A 20,772-nucleotide genomic window follows, 5' to 3' on the forward strand; every position below is an offset into this window, starting at 1 on the left:
ACCCCCAGGACTGCAAGACTCCCCGAGCACTGTTAGCAACGGCCTCTGAATGCCACCGAGAGAGGCCCAAAGAAGGCAAATAATGTATTATTTGTAACCATCAATTCTTCCCCAATTCCTACAAAATCCAAAACACACTTGTTGTTTATTTTAATTTTGTTTTGTTTGGGGGCCACACTCAGCAGTGCCCAGGGCTTACTCCTGCAGGGCCCAGGGTGCCAGGGCCCTGACATAGATGGTGTCCGGGATCGAATCTGGGTAGGCTGCATGCAAGGCAAGTGCCCAACCCGCTGTACTATGTCTTTGGCCCAAATCATACTTTTTCTTTTAATCAGAAAGGCTGATCTAAAACCTGTGAGAACGTGCATTAAGATAGAGAAGACAATCTAGAAGGGGAGTTAGCAGTTTGAAGGCCCTAAGTGACTGATAGGACGGAAATCTATCACAAAGTTCCAATCACTGGGTCAAGGTTAGTAAAAGCACAACATGGAACAGAAAATCTCAAACTAGAGTCAATCGTGTTGTCTTCTCACCTCAAAAAAGGTGATTTACACAGAAGTGGGAAACGAACAATCTTTAAAAAAAAAAAAAGGTTCAATCAGTTGGATTTTCATATACAGAAAAACTGAATGAAACTGGATACCTATCTATAATATACCACCAAAAAAAAAATTCCAGATGTGTTATAAACCAAAAGCTTCTAGAACATAGGAGAATATGTTAATGACCTTGAGGTGGATAAATGCTTATTATCCAAGAGGCACAAAGGTTGGGGCCAGAGTGATAGCACCTTGGCCAGGATGCTTGGATTCCCCAGAACCCCATATGGCCCCCCAGCCCCGTCAGGAGTGATCCCTGAGCACAGAGCCAGGAGTAAGCCCTGAGCTCTACTGGGTGTGGCTCTAAAACAACAAAAGGGGGTGGGGAATGGACACAAAGGCACTAACAATAAAGAAAACTATTGAGGAGCTGGAGCAATAGGACAGCAGGTGTCCTTGCATGGGGCCAACCCGGTTCAACCCCCAGCATCCCACGTGGTCCCCCAAACACGCCAGGAGTCCACATGGTCCCCAAAACACGCCAGGAGTCATTCTTTAGTACAGAGCCAGGAGTAACCCCTGAGCATCACCGGGTGTGACCTAAAAACAAACAAAAAAGAAAACTATTGATATTCAACACTCCTGTTGAGAACAGTGAAAAGGTGGCCCATACGTGAGAGAAGGTATTTGCAATGTATGCATTTGATCTCTACAATCAATAAAGCACAGGGAAAGGGCCTCTCAAGAAATGGGAGAGGCAGGCATTTCACACTGGGGGCATCGGACATCCCATAGCACATAAAAAGGCAACCAGTGCCATGCATCGTTCAGAAAGCGCCACGCTGAGCCACAGTGAGGTACTCCTACCCACCCCTCCGAACGGGAAAGATTTCAAGCACTGACTCTAGACAAATACAGGCAAGGATGTGGAGGAAACGGGGTTCACAGACAGTGGTGTGAGCCCCTTGGTAAGGTAGCAAACATACTCACAGGGATCAGCTTCATGAAAATACATACATGTATGGGGTCAAAGACATTCCCAGGGGGCAGACATGGGGGCTGGGGTGGGGGAATCCCTTCAGAGCTCAGAGACCACCCCTGGCTCTGTGCTGAGGGGCCACACCCTTAGCAGGGTCCATCCCTGGCGGTGCTCAGGGGACCATGGACAAGGGCCATGTGACAGCTGCAGCCTCGGGCTGTCTGCACTGTCTCTACGGTCACCAGAGTGGGAAATAAATAACCCGTTTTCACTGTCATTGACACCACAAAGGAGCCAGTGGCTGACCTCTCGCTACAAACAAGAACACGGATGTTCTTCACAAACATGATGAGAGAAGAAGCCACACAGAGAAGACCACGTGGTGATTCTATTTGGAGTAAATTCAAAAGCAAGACAAACTCCTCTAAAGTGGTGGAGGTCAGAGGTGGGGAGCGATGGGAGTGGGGGGAGGGACCGAGAGAGGTTTCCAGCGGCGGTGATGGTCTGCTTCTTGATCTGGGTGGGACTCCGTTACATGACAATTGAGTTCATTGGAACCACTGAGTTACGCTCTCGAAATGTGTGTGTTCTTCTGTATCCATCTTTCGCCTCAAAAGTCCTCATACCAATTTTTTTTTAAATCAAGGAAGATCACAAACATCACCTGTGGCATAATTATATATCTGTAAACCCACATAAAGAATATGTGCGAAAATATATAACTATCTATGCCAGAATGCTGACAGTGTTTATGTCGGGGGGTTGGCTTTTGAGTAATTTTCATTTTCTTCTTTATACCTTTTATGTATTGTCTGAGTATTTTCAATGAGAATACATTACTTTCATAAAAAGTAAAAATAATAAGGCCTTAAATAAAATTCTAATTTTCGGATGGTAAAATGGTAATGTGGTTATGTTTAAAGAAGAAAGGAGCCCTCCTTGCTCCCAAATACATAATTGAAGCATTTGCATATGAAACAACAGGAAGCCTGGCAGAGGGCAGGGAGAAGTGGGGCGTATAGATTTTTTTAAATGGCCATATATTGGTAGTTGTTAAGGCTGAATTATGGTCCATGGGGGTTCATTATATTCTTTCCTCTACCTATGTGCGTTTGAATAATAAAAAGCCGGAAAACAAACATTCTTTCATAAACACAGAATTTATGCACGACAGATATTACCCAGAGCAAAAGCTATGCATAATCTGTATGCAGTCAAAGGAAGGGAGAATTATTAGAGATTGTCTCATTCCTGGGAGGGGCGGCTGGCCTCCACCAAAAGTCTCGCATGGAGGCAGAGTTCCGGGTGGGTTCGGTTTGCAGGGACCTGAGCCTTGTCGAGGGTCCAAGGAGGAGCCTAACCATGGACCTTAAATCGGCCACCAGCTCAGAGCAGCTCCAAGCCCAGAGGAGCACATGGCACTAATATAGGGAGCACCACTCCCGACGCGGACCCTGTACCCTCTCTGGGAGGAAGCAAGGAGTGACTTCTTCCATGGCAGCTGGGAAAGCCTCTGGCCCCTCCAAACTGGGAGTGAGGTGTGCGGGACAGAAACTGGTGGGGAGGCAGAAGAGGAGCAGGTCCCCAATCGGCTTACTCGGGGCAGCAAGGGCTACACGGAGCCCCATGGGCCTAAGCATCTGTGAGTGCATTAACAAAGGCATGTGGGCACGGCCCTGTGCTTAATCTGACTTGGTCCTGACACCTCAGGGTGCCACCGTCTTGGCTGCCCCCTCCTGTGGTTAATGCGTAACACGACAGCTTGTTGGAGTGAACGTTCAGCACAGACCAAAGACCTCTTAATTTCTTTTAGAGGGAAGAGTTAGTGAGGAAGGGCTGGCAAGGCGATAGATAATCGTCTAAGTGGAGATCGGAATGCCACACTGCTTCCCGAAACTTGGGTGATCTCAGCGAAGTCAAGTCACTGTCACTGTCATCCCATTGCTCATCGATTTGCTCGAGCGGGCACCAGTAACGTCTCTGTTGTGAGACTTGTTGCTACTGTTTTTGGCATATCGAATACACCACGGGGAGCTTGCCAGGCTCTGCCATGCAGACGTGATACTCTCGGTAGCTTGCCGGGCTCTCTGAGAGGGACGGAGGAATCAAACCCGGGTCAGTGGTGGGCAAGGCAAATGCCCTACCGCTGTGCTATCACTCCAGCCCAGTGAAGTCAAGTAAATTGTATATTTAAAGGTCATCTGAAGTGTAGAGATGTGTAAACACCACTTTACTCGGCTTGGTTTGGATTTGGGGCCCCATGTGGCAATGCTCAGGGGTCACTCCCGGTTCTGCCCTTAGGACTCACTCCTGGCGGTGCTTGGGGGACCATCTCTGGTGTCGAGGATCAAACCCAGGGTTGACCATATGTAAGCCAAATACTGTACCCGCTGTACTGTCACTCCAGCCCTGTGTGTGACCGCTGAAAGGCCACTGGCCACCTGATGGGTCTTCCACCTCCACCCCTAGATTTGTTCCAACGGGCAGAAGAAAATGCAAGCTGCGCCCCCAACTCACTGCATGCAAAACGTTCAGTTACCCCTCAGAAGCTGAAAAGGCTGGAGAGCAGAGGGAGGGAAATGTAAGGCGAGGCAAACTAGCTGCAGTCCAAGAGAAGGGACAGGTAATACAGCAAGGAGCGGACTGGGGGTGGGGGGCAGGGTGGTGTCACACCAACTGCCCTTGAGATGTCTCACAGCTCCCAGTGCCCACTTCGGGGCTGTGAGAAGAATAATCCGGTCAGTCAGAGCCTAGGAGTGCCTTAGCCAGAGTCGCTGCCAGAGAATGCATTACTTCATTTTTGTCATCAATCACTGTTTTCTTTTTTTTTTTTTCAACAGTCAGCCTAGAGCAGGTGCTGGTAGGGCCAGCAGAGGAAGGGGTGTGAGTGAGCGAATGAGGCACGGGGTGGGTGCCTGGCTGGGAAAACAGGCTGGTGTGGGAGCAGCTCCCGCCAGCCCTGCCTCTGGGTCTGCTCGCTCGCCCCTGTCCCCCCTCCCCACACACACACACCCTCATCCCCTTGGCCTGGGCTAGCAAAGCCTGGTCCAACCTTGACATTACAGAGGAGAGGAGGGGCCAGAGCACCGGGGCATCCAAGCAGCAGCGAGGCTCAGAGAAAGCTCTTTAAGGAAGACGTGCATGGGGGCTCATCCCCCCCATTCGTTTGCTCTAGGAACCCTCTTGCCCTGGGGTACGCAGGATGGCCTGAGCTGGGGGGCCCAGCACCCACCTGCACGGGACCTCCAGACAGCTCCGTCTCCAGCAGGCGGTTCCAGGCACCGGGGCTGAGACGTGACTGAGGCACGAGGACACAGCCCTCTCACCCGCACGGCCTCCTCCAGCTTTCAGCAATCCTGAATTTCCTTTTAAGAAAAAAAAAATTCTGGGGCTGGAGTGATAGGACAGCAGGGAGGGCATGTGCTTTGAGTGCAGCCAACCCGGGTTCAATTCGGCATCCATCCTGTAGCATCCCCCAAATCCGCCAGGAGTGATTCCTGAGTGCAGAGCCAGGAGTCGTCCCTGAGCATCACCAGGTGTGACCCAAAATTCTGGAGGCCCACCCAGCGGTGCTCAGGGGCTGCCCTTGGCTCTCTGCTCGGGGATCACTGATGACAGTACTTGGGGGGACCCATACATACGGGCTGCCCAGGATCAAAGCCCGGTCAGCCGTGTGCAAGGCAAGCGCCTGGACCCTTGGACTCTCTCCGGCCCCCGCAATCCTGCGTTTCTCCCCCCACCCCCCACTCCTGACTCTACACGTGCCGAGGTCCCTCCGCTCACCCGCCAGCTAAGTCCTCTCGAGGAAAGGCCATTGCCTTTCACCGCGCACAGCCCCCACGGGGGCGGGTGTCTCGGTGGTGGACACCAGCAGCGGGATCTAGGAGGAGGGGGACGGCCACGGGGGTGATGGCCTCCTCTGACTCCCAGGGCGCTGCAGCCTGGAGCTGGGGACCCCTGAGCAGAGAAAGCTGGGGCCCCTCTCCCCAGTCCCTGATCTCCTGCAAGAAAGTCAAGCGAGAACACCCAGCAGACGCCAGCCCCCCGCCAGGCTGGGGGCAGCCCGGGGACACCTGGGGAAGGACTGTCCTCCCCGGCCCCGGGTTCCTTCTCACTGCCTGGGGCTCAAATCCCAACTCACGGCTTCCCACCACCACACTCTCACAGGAGCGTCTGCACTGGCCTCGGGGCTGGGAACACTGTCCGCCCCCCGCCCTGAAAATCTCCCAGTGCCCCAGCCTCTCCCCGCCCTCACATGCAGAGAAGCACCGTCCAGTGGCTCACAGACGCCTGTGTTTTTCCGGCCCTTTCCTTGCAAGCAACTCCAGAGATGCTGGGACGGGCAGGAAAGTAGGGAGCCGGGGGAAAGACTCGTCGCTGGGTCTGTTTCTTGTACCTTGGAATGGAAAGAGGTGTGTGGGGGGACAGGAAGGACCGGAAGTCAAACCTGTACCCTGGGCTAGAGAGAGAGCACAGTGGGGAAGGGCACTTGCCTGGCATGGGGCTGGCCTGGGTTCGAGCCCCCACATTCCATCCGGTCCCCTGAGTCCGTCCAGGAGTGATCCCCGAGCACAGAGCCAGGAGTGAGCCTTGAGCGCCGCCAGGCCTGGTCCCCAAACAACAAAAACAAAACAATCCTGTCTCCAGAGCCGAACCAAACCTGGCGTGCAGGGGGCCTGGCACCTAAGCTGGGAGTAGCCGGGCCTGCCCGCTCCCCACTTCCCGGGACGAGGCTGCTTGGAGGAAGCTTCTAGAGGATATAGGTGGGGGAACAGAGGAGGTGGGAGCCCTGGGCACCCCCCAGCCCCACCCCGCCCACGGCCCGGCCCAGCCTGGCGTGGGAAGTGGGCGCAGGGCTGGGCGGGCAGTGAGGACTCCTTGCCTGGCCCCGCTCAGGCCCGGCCAGCCCAGGGCCCAGTTTCTGCAGTTGGCTGCCCAGGTGGGTCACCGGCTGCTCTGCCCGCCGCCTCCCTGCCGTGCGGGCCCTTTGCAGGGGCGGCTGATGAGCTTCAGGAGGGGCTGGCGGGGGCAGAAACTGCAGTTTCTATGCGCGCTGCCCGCGGGTGACCAGAGGGTGGTAAATGAAAGTGCGAGTCAGCTCTGGAACCAGGATCCGGGTGCGGGTGGCTCAGGGCCCCTGGGTCTGACCTGGATTCCTGCCCCAGCACCCGAGCCGGGTCCCTGTGGCACAGGCAGGGACTGCTGGACCTGGAAACCGGTGAGTGGAGTGACCGCACTTGGGGACTGCTGAGCTGACCGCCTGGGGGGCGCCGGGGGCGGCATCTGCAGGCCCCCAAACCCCACTCCCAGCAGCAAACTCCGAAGGGAAACAGAGGCAACCAGGAAAGCCGCAGGCCAGGGCTCGAGAGGCTGGCCGCTGGGCTGGCCATCACCCTCCTCAGAGTCTCAGGGTCCCTAGGGTGGACCAACATGACCCCGCTGAAGGTGGCCCTCATGGGGAGCCCCGAAGCCTTCCCCCCCGAGTCCCATGTAAAGGGTAAGGTGGAAGCACGTCCCTCCACTCCCCTCAGCTCATCACCTTCGAAACCCCTGAATCAGGAGCTGGAGTGAGTCCAGCCGGCAGGGCACTGGCCTTGCAGGGGGCCACCCAGGCTCGATCCCCAGCACCCCACGCGGTCCCCTGAGCACCGCCAGGAGTGATCCCCGAGCACAGAGCCAGAAGTAAGCCCTGAGCACTGCCAGGTGTGGCCCCCAAACAAACAACAAAACCTGCATCCAAGGAGGGTGGGCTAGCAAGATTCGAGAGGTTTAGGGTCAGTCTCCAGCACCTCAAACCCAGTGGCAGGCTGCGTGCAGGGACGGCTGACCCAGGGTCAATTCCCGACACTGGACAGCTAGGGTCCCCCACTCCCTCCGGCAGTGACCCCTACACACAGAGCCAGGAGTGAGCCCCCAGCATCACTGCTATGGCCCAAAGGCAAAAGACACACACACACACACACACACACACGCACGCACGCACACACACGCACGCACACACACGCACACACATACACATGCACACACATGCACATGCACACACACATACACACGCACAGACACATGCACACATATATACACGCACACACGTGCACACACACGAACACATGCACACACGCACACACGCACGCACACATATATACACGCACACACGTGCACACACACGAACACATGCACACACGCACACACGCATGCACACATACACACGCAGACACATGCACACATACACACGCAGACACACGCACACATACACATACACACACATGCACACGTGTGCACACACACGCGCACGCACACACGCACACACATACACACGCACACACACATACACATGCACACACGCAGACACACACACACACACACTGGTAGCAGGGGAACAAGCTGGTCGGCACACCCTCCTGAGGCTAACCAAAAGGAGGTAAAGGGCCAGAAGCACAGCACAGGGGTTAGTAAAGCACAGGTATGCCTGCGCTCAACCCCATTCCCATCCCCGCCACGGTCCCCCAAACATCTCCAGGAATGACCCCTGAGTGCAAAGCCAGAGTTGGATGTGCCCCCCACAAACATGAAATAAAATAAAACAAAAATAAAACAAGTAAATGTAAATAAATGAATGGCTGGGAAAGTTGCCCGTTGAAAGAAGAGAAGTCTGGCCTCGTGTGGAAACTTGGACTTCCTTCCTTCCCTAAAATGGGGGGACAGGAAGGGGTGGCCCCGGGGTAGACCTCCTGGGCACCAGTCCTGGAACGCCACTGCAGAAGCAACTGCACTCGCCTGCTGGCCAGCCACTCTGTAAACAGGGACGCCCAATAAAGATTCCAAGGGATGGACACTGAAAGCGGGGAGATGCCCAAGTACCAGAGGCCAGGCGTGCATGCGGAAGCCTGGGATCCATCCCACACGCCACGTGGTCCCCAGAGCACTGTCAGGAGGGCCATCCGAGCACCATGCTGGGAGCACCCAACTCCCAAGTACCACCACCCATGGCCCTCCCCAAGTAATTAAAATTCAAAATGAACAGAAAGGGACATGGAAGCCAGGTGTGGCAATGCCTTCGCTTGGTAAAAGTGAGCCCCCACTCTTACAGTCCTCGGGGGTCTGCCAAGAGCAGAGGCGGCGTGTTTGTGCCTACTCCAGCCGGGTCGGGGGCTGCCCGGGACCACCCTCTCCCCCTCCGGCTCGCCAAGGCTCGGACTCCCAGTGTTACGGTACAGATGTGCCCACACACCTCGAATTTTCACGAGGCCTCTCCCCTGCGTGCTGTGCCGCTTTCCTAGCACGGGAGCTGAAGGGGAGATGGTCAAGATCAGAGCCCAGAGTGGAACTTGAACCAGGGGGCCCCCCGTGGGAGCAGCCACTGCCGGCAGCCCGGGTCAAGTCCCCGCCGAGGAGGCCCCGCAGCCCAAGACCAGGCGGGAGAACCATTCCGGCAAATGCAGCCGGCCCGGGGCACACTCATTACCCAACCTTATTCCATTCCGTAATAAATGGAGCCCCTGGGGGGCCGGGCCTGATGGGGTGGGGCGAGACGGGGAGCGAAGACTATTATGGGATTTTAACCTTCGTCTTCCCTTTCCGGGCCCGTGGAACAGCTGTTCGACAAAATGGATCTGAGCAGACAATCATTTTTGCTGCATTACTTAATATACAGTTGCTCTCGGCAAGAGATATAATTGACTTGCTTAACTAATCAATCTTTCTATAAGCATAGCTGCTTGTGCTCTCCCACGGGGGGCGGGGGCCGCGGGGAGGGGGAGGAGGAGAGGAGCGGAGAGGAGCAACCTTTGGCGTGCATTACGGAGCCCCGGCGCCCAGCCGCGCTGCCAGCACCCGGGCCAGACACCACGGCACGTGCTCCCTCTGCTTCCCCTCTCGGGCCAGTTGTGCTCAGTGGGGCGGGCAGCTGAGGCACATGGCTGGGACTGGGCCAGCACGAGGACCAGAGGAAGCTCTGGGAGGGTGCCTCGGCCACCCAGAACCCAACTGCCCTGTCTCTGTGGGGGCGCCCTGTGTGGCTAGAGATCGGGATGCATCTGATGGCCTCGGAGCCAGGAAGCCACAGAAGGGGCCTAACTCAGCCGAAACGCTGCCTTTCCCGCGCCCAGAGTCTCGACTCAGTTTCCCTCCTCTCTCCTCTGGAGGGGTGGTGAATCATGAGCCCGGCAGACTCCAGAGTCCAGTTTCTACCTTCCTACCTCCAAACTCCATCTCTTCCCCTCTCCTCTGTTTCACCCGTCCCTCTACATGGGTAAAGGAACATGTGCACACCCACCCACACACATGACACATGCACGCATATATACACACATGCACATATGCACACGCATATGCACATGCACACATGCATACACATGGACACACATGGACATACATGTGCACATGCAGGCACAAGTGCAAGCAATGCACACACGTGCACGCTTGTACACATGCATAGACATGGACACACATATGCAGATCTGTGCACACATGCACACACGTGCATGCACAAACCTGCACACACGCGCACACACTCCTCCTCCCCCTGCACACTGTCATTCTGACTGTCCAGGCTGGAACTGGAGGATGAGTCACACGTAGGAAGGGGGATCCCTGCTGGGTCCCCCCTGTGCTGCCACTTGACAACTCCACCCCGTCCCCCCAAAAGGCCAACCCCCGTCTCACCATGCCCCCACCCAGCACTCCAAGCTGACTCAGCTCCCGGGGCCACGCTCAAGGACGGAGCCACATGTCCAGCCCTGCAAGGAGCTCTGGGGCCGTGAGGCTGCGGAGGCACAGCTGTGGTCTCCGCAGGGCCTCGGCCTGGGCCTGGGGCAGGGCTGGCGGGGAATCCCGGAGTGGAGAATCCCAGGATCCTGCGTCCCTGGGGAGGCCCACGCCCCTTCTCAGCCACACAAGCCTTGTCGGCAGCCCGGACAGAGGATGCGGGAGGGGCAGGGGCCCATCTGGACGTGGCCGGGTCTGAAGAAATGAACTGTCTCCGCAGGCTGGAAACGGGCCCCAGCCCCGAGGAGCCCAGGCGCTCCAGCTCCACAGGCGGGTGGTGGGTCGGTCAGCCGAGTACAGAGGAAGTGCTGGCCGTGGGCCATCCTGGCAGGCGCCCATCCAGACGACCCGGGGACACCCGGGCCTCTAGGCAGCTGCCAAGGGAACAAGACCAGAAACCATCTAGAAACAGTCTTGGGGGCCAGAAGGATGGCACAGTGGGCAGGGCGCTCGCTTTGCATGCAGCAGATTCGGGTTCAATTCCCAGCATCCTGGGTCCCCTGAGCCCGCCAGGAGTGATCCCTGAGTGCAGAGCCAGGAGTACGCCCTGAGCACCACCAGACGTGGGTCTCCCAACTCTGCAAAGAAAAAGAAACAGACTTGAGGAGCGAACTCCCCTCAGAACCAAAGGCTGCAGGGGCCCAGGCCACCGGCTGATCTTTTGGTGAGGTTTGGAATCGAGCATCACCTGGAAGTTTGGAGTTAAAATGTCAGGTGCAGGAGCTTCATCTCCGGGGTTCAGATCCCTGCTCCGCGCCCTCACCCGCCTTCTGCAGCTACAAACAGAGACCGGGCCGGGACAACCGTCTCTGTGCCCACACAGCTTGCCAAGGACCCTCCCCCCTTGCTACTGAGCTCTCCAGTCCCTCCCCCAAGCAGGGGGCATGTGACAGACCAACGAGGTCACCCAGAGCTGCAGAGCCACGAGTGGAAGGTCGACAACGGCCCCGCACCACCCTCAGGGCAGGCGGACCCCGAAAGTCCCTGTGTCTCACTCTCCCCAGCCATCTGTCTTTCTGGCCACCTCTGCACCCCTAATCACCCCAACTCCTGTCAGTAAGGGGGCTGGGCGGGCCAGTGAGCGGGGAGTGGAGGTGCAAGGGAGGGAAGAAGCTGGGAACCATCACCCAGGAGGGAGAAGGCGGATCGGGGTTCACTACTGTGAGCCACATCACTGATGACACATTAGCACTGAACCCTCCTCAAGGATGAGATGTTTGGGGACCGGAGCAATAGTACAGCGGGGAGGGCGTTTGCCTTGCACGTGGTCGGCCCAGGATTAATCCCCAGCACCCATTATGGTTCCCTGAGCACCGCCAGGAGTGATTCCTGAGTGCAGAGCCAGGAGTTTCCCCGGAGCAGGTGTGACCCAAAAAAGAAAAAACTTAAAAACTTAATAGTACAATGGGTAAGGTGTACTATTGCCTTGCATGCGGCTGACCCGGGTTCGATCCCTGGCATCCCATATGGTCCCCCATATGGTCCCCCAAGCACCGCCAGGAGTAATTTCTGAGTGAGGAGCCACTCAGGAAGTAATCCCTGAGCATTGCTCAAAAAGGCAAAAATAATAAATAATTAAAAAATAATAATAAATAACAATTACTGTATTGCAGTCATCCCATTGCTCATCGATTTGCTCAAGCGGGTACCAGTAATGTCTCGATTGTGAGACTTGTGACTGTTTTTGGCATATTGAATAAGTCACAGGTAGCTTGCCAAAGACTGGCAATAAATAAAAATTAATTAATTAATTTTAAAAGTTACAAACTTAAAAATTAAAAGGACATTTCTGGGGTTGTCCATGGAGCTGGAGACACACTGATTCTCCTTTCTGAGGCTCTCCCTGGGCGGGAACAAGTCCTCCCCCAGGTAGACAATTGCCCTGGAGATCCCTTCCGGGGTCCCTGGTGATTTGGGGCTGGATCCCAGAACCTCCCATGCCTCTCAGCCCTCATTTGTTGACGACCCTGAAATCCCAAGGAAAGTGAGACAAACCGGCACAAGGAAATGAAGAGAAGGAAATCCATGCCAGGGCTTCTCCCGGGGAAGGGAAAGCCGGAACCAGCTCTCATTTCTCCCGGGGGCTCCCCTCACGTGGGGCCCATCCTGACCACCGCCACCTGCTGCCTGGACACGTGAGCCTCTCTGGAAGGTTCTGGACCAGGCCTCACTGGGTCTAGCCTCGGGTCTCACACACTTGCACCAGGGATTCCTTTCCCCATCAACTGGAACAAGGGTTGGAACAAGGGTGCCCTGGGATAGTTCTGAAAACGGGGTGTGAGCTGGTTCTGCAGGTGGCCCCCAGGTCCTGGAGTCCCCCACCAAGTCATGCTTCAGTCGTGGGATCCCCCACCAAGTCACAGCCTCTCTGACCTCCACGCCCTCCTGAGGTAACCCAGGGCCCCTTCTCTGCTCCCCTCTTGCCACGCGCCCATGACACAAGGACTCGAGGCCACGACTCCCGAAGCCCCACGTTTGCACCCACACTTGCACCCACTGTCCTGACCACAGCATGCCCCCCTCGGCTTCGGACTCACAGAGGCCACACTGAGAGTTGACAAACGCAGGGCAAACCCAGTCAGCTCCCAGGCTCCAAAGAGGTGGCCCAGCATGGAACAGGTGCCATCACCCCGACTCCACCCCTGTGGGAGTTTACTCCTGGGACAGCCTTGAGTTCACTAAAAGGGAGATCCACATGGTAGAACAATGAGGATTATTCTAGAATGACAAGAAAGAGGAGAATTGTTCCAGAATAATGAGAACGGACGAAACACTATTCTTGTTCCAGAATAATGAAGATGATGAGGACTGTACTAGGATGAGAACAATGAGGGTTGTTCCAGAATAATGAGAATGATGAGGATTATTCTAGAATGAGGATGATAAAGATTATTCTAGAATTAAGATAATGAAAGCTGTTTGTTCTAGGATGAGGACAATGAGGGTTATTCTAAAATAATGAGAATAATGAGGGTTGTTCTAAAATAATGAAAACTATGAGGATAATTCTAGAATGAGAATGATGAGGCTTATTCTAGAATAGTGGGGACAATGCGGGCTGCTCTAGAATAATGAGAACAAAGAGGATTATCCAAGAATGAGAACAATGAAGACTGTTCCTAAATAATGAGAGTGATGAGGTTATTCTAGAATAACGATAAAAAATGAGGAATGTTCTAGAATAATGAGAACAATGAAGATTGCTCTAGAATAATGAAGAAGATAGGATTGTTCTAGAATAATAACAATAAGGATTATTCTAAAATGAGAATGACGAAGACTGTGCTGGAATGAGAATTATGAGGATTGTTCTAGGATCAAGAGAATGATGTAGCTGTTCTAGAATAATGAGGACTGTTCTAGAGTAATGACAAGACTGTTCTAGAATAATGGGGACAATGTGGCCCCTCCCATTCCTGCTTTCTCCTTTTTTTTAAATTTTGGTTTCAGGGTTAATTCGGGTTGTTAGGCATTCAAATGAATCAATGCTCATGGCCAAATTCGTGTTGACAAGGACACCAACACCACCAATGCCTCTGTTGTTGCATGTTCTGAGGAACAGTTCTTCTCCGGTGTCGAAAATGGCGTGATGTGATTGGTGTCTCCTCGTTTCCATCAGACCAATGATGTCATACTTGATCTTCTGCGCTTGCACCATCAGGTCCTCATGGATGCTTCTGATGCCAGCGTACGTGCGTTGAAAGTACAGACAATCATTTTAGTCTTTCTTCATTTTGGCAGTCTAGTTCATCCCCAAGATTTTTTCAGCTTCTCCTTGCTCATCTTTCTTAACGCTGCCATATTGGGGGCTCTTTCAGTGTCAGGTGAATGAGGCCAATTGTTGTTACTGTTGTTAGCATGTCGAATATGCCACGGGTAGCTTGCTAGGCTCTGCCATGTGGGCGGGGTACTCTCGGTAGCTTGCTGGGCTCTCGAGAGGGACGGAGGCTTTTAGGGCAGCCTCCAATCGCCCTTAGAGGTGTTACCATGGTTCACACCAAATTTGAACCCTATCAAATATGGTGCGGGAATAATGGGTATTAAGTGTCTTATGGTGTGTCTGGAGAGTGGCCTGGAGCATGGCGGTGGCTGGGTAGTGGATGGAGTGGGGGTCGGCCAGTGAGGTATTTATCTGGCTTGGATAGGGAGGGGCTTCTGGGTTTGATCCCTCCCTCAGATGCCAGAGACTGGAGGAGGCAGACAGAGAATCTTATTTCCAGGTCTCGTTGAACCTAGAGTTCAAGGTTGCAAAGTTCTGCTTACCTGGTTTTTTGGGGCTTCACTCATGTGGGAGGTTCGGCCCAAGAGTCTGGAGAGCAGCCTAGAGCGTGGCAGTGGCTGGGTAGTAGCTTGAATAGATGTGGCTCACTGCCTGCAGTTTCTATCTTCGTTGTCTATGCACCAACTTCCAACTACAATGAAGAAGAAATTCAGAGGTTCTACGTGGAACTGGAGAAGTTCTATAAAGAAGACCACACCTTCTACAAGATCATTGTTGGTGATTTTAATGCCAAGATAGGTCCGAGAAGGTCACCCGAAGAACTCCACATTGGGACCCATGGCCTAGAATGGAACGATCAGGGTGAGAGACTGTCTGAATTCATCATGTTGACCAAGACCATCTATGATAACTCACAGTTCCAGAAGGCCGAATCTAAACGCTGGACATGGAAGTCTCCCAGTGGACAGTCCCACAATGAAATTGACCACATCATATTCAATTGAAGATTTTGCCTGACCGATGTCACTGTTGTCCCAAAATTCCAAATGGGATCGGACCACCGTCTCCTTCATGCAAAATTCTACTTCACAGAGCGGGGAGAAAGGTCTGCAAAATTTAAGTCTAAGAAGGCAACTCCCAGAATGACCACCAACTGGGAGCTCTTTGGCACTATTGCAGCAATGTGGGAAGATGCCATCCTTGACAACATCGATGAGGAACACGATTGACTGGTTCAGCACCTCCATGACTGTGAGGTGAATGCCGAGAGTGAGAAAGCCACAAACAGATGCCTGTCTTCCTAAACTCTCAAGCTCATTGGTCAACGTGGTTTGGCTCGAGCCTCAGGCAACCACAAGCTAACGTCCGAGCTCACAAAGCTGTGCAGAGATGCAATAAAGGAAGACTTCAAAGAGAGAAGAGCAGCAATGTTGGCCAGTGCAGCCAAAGCTGGGAAAAGTATTCGCAATGCTCGCCTGTCCTTCACCAACTACAAGACCAGGATGACTGCCCTCCGATGTCCCAATGGATCTATCACATCTTCCAGAAAGTCAACGGAGAGGATTATTCACGACTTCTACTTGGATCTCTTTGACAGCCATGTCCACCTGCCCACCTACCAAATTCCAAAGGATGGATATGTTGTTCCCAATGTCCTCCCTTCTGAAATCCAACACGCCATTTCGTTGATAAAGACACGTACAGCACCTGGTCCGGACAAGGTCAGACCCGAACACCTGAAGAATCTGCCGCCAGTACTCATCAATACACTGGCTCAACTCTTCACACATTACCTGTCTGAATGCAAGGTTCTGTCTCAGTGGAAAACCAGTAGGACTGTTCTGTTGTACAAGAAGGGAGACATCCACGATATCGGCAACTATCGCCCAATCTGCCCGCTGTCTGTCGTCTACAAGTTGTTCACTCATATCATCCTGAATAGAATAGGCAGAACACTAGACGAAGGACAACCATGCAAGCAAGCCGGGTTCCGAAGGGAATTCAGCACAAAATACCATATTCACACAGTGACCAAACTCATTGAAGTTTCACGAGAGTTCAAGATGCCGTTCTGTCTAATGTTCATCGACTTAAAGAAGGCCTTTGATTCTGTTGAGACTGAAGCAGTCATCGAAGTCCTGGCCAAACAGGGTGTTCAAACTCAGTATATCAAAATCCTCCGCGAGCTGTATTGTGGATTCACCACCAGGATCTCACCATTCTACAAGGAAGTGATTATTGATGTAAAGAGAGGGGTGCAGCAGGGTGATACCATTTCACCGAAACTCTTCAGTGCCACCCTCAAGAACATTATGCAATGACTGGAATGGGAAGGGATGGGAGTGAAGATAGACGGTTGGCAATTACACCACCTCCACTTCGCTGATGACATCGTTCTCATAACACCAAACATTAGCCAAGCGGATGGCCGACTTCGACCACGAGTGTGGAAAGGTTGGATTGCAGCTGAATCTCAACAAGACGATGCTCATGAAAAATGAACTAGTCCCTGAAGCTCCATTTGCTCTCATTGAAACGAACATCTCCAAATGCAGCAGCTATGTGTACCTGGGTCGAGAAATCAACATGAGGAACGACTTGGTGCCAGAACTTCGCAGGAGGAAGAGAGCAGCGTGGAATGCCTTCAAGAGCGTCGAAGAAGTGGTTAAGAGAACGAAGAACCTCTGGCTCTGGGCACATCTTTTCGATTCCACCGTTCTTCCTGCACTAACATATGCCTCAGAGACCTGGGCCCTACGCAAGCAGGATGAGAATGCTATTAGGGTATCCCAAAGAGGAATTGAAAGAGCTATGCTAGGAGTATCATGTTTCACTCAAGTGAGAGAAGGAATCCGGAGTTCTGACCTTCGATGGTCAAGAATCAGGGACGCTGTCTCATTTGCCAAGGCATCAAAAATCAGATGGGCCGGTCATGTAATGTGATTCAGAGATGACCGCTGGACTAGAGCTGTTACCGACTGGATTCCATGGGACGTCAGAAGACCTCGTGGCCGCTCACCAACTAGATGGTCATATTTCTTCATCAAATCCCTGAATGAACAATTTGAGGCTCTTCCTGTTCCTGGAGTGAGCAGATATCATTGGGCTGCACTAGCACGCAACAGGGACAAAATGGAGACGTTACTGGCATCTGCTCGAGCAAATCGAAGATCAACGGGACGACAAGTGATACAAGTGAAGTGAAGTGATTGGTTTCAGGGCTACTCTCTAGCTCTGTGATGAGTGGGGGGGTCCGGGGGACACTCTTGGTGATGCTCAGGGGACCTGCATCTGAGCCTCCAGTAGACAAAGCAAATGCTCCAGCTGGCCAAGCTATCCCCCCCCACTTCCATCTCCTCCCCCCTCAGCCTGCCCTGACTTGGGGTACAAGTGAGCGGTGGGGGATCAAGCCCCAGCCCTCTGTGGGTGACTGGGTTTGACAGGTCTCCAGCCTGGGCTTGGCAGAAGGTCAGCGGCCAGTGGCGATGCCTCATCCAATAAGGGGCAGGGATGGGGCACCCGTGTGGGGTGCTGGGGAGAAAGCCCTGTCCTTGGGAAAAGGGTCCCTGTGGAGTCAGAGACACAAACGGGCGGGGCAACAGCATTCCACAGGGACCAGGCCTGGCGGCCGCATCACCCAAACACAGCCTCAGCCTCGGAAGCCAGGTCAGGATTTTCAAGCAGGTCCATCATGAAGGGGGAAGGGCACGCAGCATCAGCACCAGGTGCCGCTGGGGTAGGGATGCCGCCTCCCCCTGTCCAGGCCAGGCAGCGGACAGGGAGCAGGGCCGGGGAAAGCTTGTGTGTCCACTCCAGAGGCACAGCCTAGACACAGCTCTAGAGCTGGGTACTCAGCCGGGACGGCCACCGTCCCTCCCTGCCGTCCCGCTCTGCCTGCAGGGGGAGGCGCCTGGCCAACAGGAGCCCTTTGAAAGGAAATCGATACCACGGTGGACAGTAACGGGGCCACGGAGGCAAGGAGGTTCTGCCGCCGAGAGGAAGTGCGCGGAGTCTCACCGAGAAGGTGAGAGCTGGACGGTGACCTGCAGGGTGGCAGGGGGTGAGTCCCCGGATTCCAGGAAAAGGAGGCTTGGCCACAAGACAAGAGTGAGAGCAAACGGCCCAAGCAGGACCTGGAGGGGGCGGGGGGGCAGTGAGGAAGCCACGGTGGAGGAGTGAAAGGGGGAGCAATTGAGGGCACAGAGAGGAACGGGCACCCGAGTTAAGGGCTGGGGTGAGAGGGGAGCAAGGGTACTTCATTCGTTCATTCATTCATTCACTCCTACTTGTAACAGTGAATCATGGCCTCGGGCACTAGCTGATCTGGGAGTCATTTCCAACTACCCCCCCCCGGAATATTTGTCCCATTGATGAATGGATCTTTCTGCCCAGAAATCCACCCATTTCGTTCTGAAATGGAAAGGTATTGTGCTTCTAGGCCGACGCCCCTCTGTTGCACTGGAGGGCGCGGAGGGGAGAGCTGGGGGTAGGGGGCCCTCCGTTTCAGCCTCCTTTGTCCAGGAGAAAGCAGATGTATTGAACAGGGGAGGGGCTGGGTGCAGTGGGGTTCTTCCTGACTAACTTTGTTAGTGGGGCTAAATCATTCTAATTACTCCAGAAACACCCCATTAAGTTTCCCAGTGAGGAATGCTGAGGAAAGGGGCGAGGAGAAATTGCAGGGGGGTGTGGGGAGCGGGGAGAGAGAAGGCAGGGAGAGAAAGTGTGTGTGTGTGTGTGTGTGTGCGTGTGTGTGTGTGTGTGAGAGAGAGAGAGAGAGAGAGGGAGAGAGAGAGGGAGAGAGGGAGATAGTGAGAGAGAGAGAGGGAGAGTGAAAGAGAGGGAGGGAAAGAAAGAGAGGGAAAGAGAGAGAAGGAGAGAGAGAGGGAGGGAAGGAGAGAGAGGGAGGGAGAGAGAGAAAGAGAAGGAGACAGAGGGAGACAGAGTGAGAGAGAAAGGGGGAGAAAGAGGGAGAGAGAGGAAGACAGGGGAGAGGGAGAGAGAGATAGAGAGAAAGAGAGAGAGGGAAAGAGAGAGGGAGGGAGAGAGAGGGAGAGAAGGAGAGAGGGGGGAGAGAGAGCAAGGGAGGGAGAGAGGTGCCTGGCTTCTGCAGCCTCCTCTGTCATTTGCTTCAAACAAGGAGGCGGGGAGGGAGCCAAGGGCAAGAGAGAAAATAAACAGACAGAGCCGGGTCCTGACATTAGAAATGCAAAATTCATTAGAAAAACATTGATTGCAAAGAATTGATTTAGTGGTGATTTGATTGTCAGGCATACGGCACATCCAAGGAAAATTTCCATTCTGATTCAGAATTCGTTAAAAAGAAGCTACGCCGCCCAGGCGAGGGGCAAGGACGCGATCTTGCTTCTCCCGGAGCAGGAGGCCGGGCCTGGCCGGGGACCAGCCCCCACCGCTCCCTGGGAACTCGGAGCTCTCCCGTCTCTGCAGAGGCGGTGGGCCAGGCAGCGGGGCCCGACCCCTGGCTGGACAGGACAGCTCCTGGTGGCGGCCACCCCTCGATGCGGGGGGACCACAGCCAGCTTAGGGGCCCCGCTGGTGTCCTTCCCATCCTCCCTTGGGCCCTGCGGTCGGCCCAGACAACTTCGTCTAGGGCTTCCGCTCTCCTGGTTTGTCAGTACGTGCCAACCTGGTCCAGCTCCCCTTCCCCCCAGACCTTGGGTCCGGGCCCCCAGAGCTCACTCTCACCCCTACTCCCCTCGGGTGCTGACGCTCCATCTTCATCTTGCCAGCCCTATCGCCTCCTCCTTGCCCCCGTCCCTGGGAAATCCAGGCCCTTCTCGAGCGGGAGCCGGCGGATCTCCTGGGCGCAGAGCTAAGGGACACGAACGGACTCTCCGAAGGCCCAGGACCCGGCCTCCTGTGGATCCGGGAGGGGACGGTGGCTGGGACATCTCCCCACCTCTCTCGGGGTCCTGAGCCAGGCACTCCAGCACGCAGCGCCACCCCCTGCATCTCCCACCCGCCCGTCTCTGTTCTTTCCTGGGGAGCGTCTGATTTTCTTTCTGTTGCTCTTTCGCACAACTCCACGCCCTGATTTGCCTGTTCCGTTCCTTCCAGACCGGAGACAACGGGCCGGCGTGGATGCGTGCCCGCCACTCGGCCGGACAGTCACTGCCTATATAAGTCTCCTTGACACAATCACTCACCCGGTGCCGCCTCCCTCCGAGGTGCGAAGGCAACTCTCCATGTGGGAGGAAAGGGCATCGTGGAGGTAAACCGAGTTATTGCTTCAATCCCGGCAGCCACGGCATCATTTGCATTTTGAAGGCCAGCCTCGATGAGGAGTATTAAATATTTAAGAAGTACTTTCACCCAGGGATTCTCAACTCTCGATGGAAAAACAGCGGCTTCGTTGGGCTGGGTTGAGACGCAAGCTAAGATTTCTTGAAAAGTCCCAGGTTGGGGCAGGGAGTGGGGGACGGGCTTGGGGCGGGGGGGCAGATGTCGCCGGACGTTTGCTGGCTTGCTCCCAGGCACACAGCCCTGGTGGTCCCAGGCTCCCACCTCTACCCTACTTCCCCACCCACCCTTGTCCTGAACCAGCCCCATCCAGAGCAGCCATGGAAAGAAACACGGAGTTCCGGGAGAGTTGGGGAAAGAGGGAGAGTGACGGCGTTGGGGTGGTAATCCCCCCGCCCCGTCTGATCTCTCTGGGGTGCCACCAGAGGACCATCCTCCTGAAGACACTCCTCAAGCAAAACACTTGCCTACACCCCTGCTTCCTCTGTCAGAGTTTCTGCTGCCCCCCGCGT

This window comes from Sorex araneus, chromosome 3, assembly GCF_027595985.1.
Source record: "Sorex araneus isolate mSorAra2 chromosome 3, mSorAra2.pri, whole genome shotgun sequence".
Taxonomy (NCBI): Eukaryota; Metazoa; Chordata; class Mammalia; order Eulipotyphla; family Soricidae; genus Sorex; species Sorex araneus.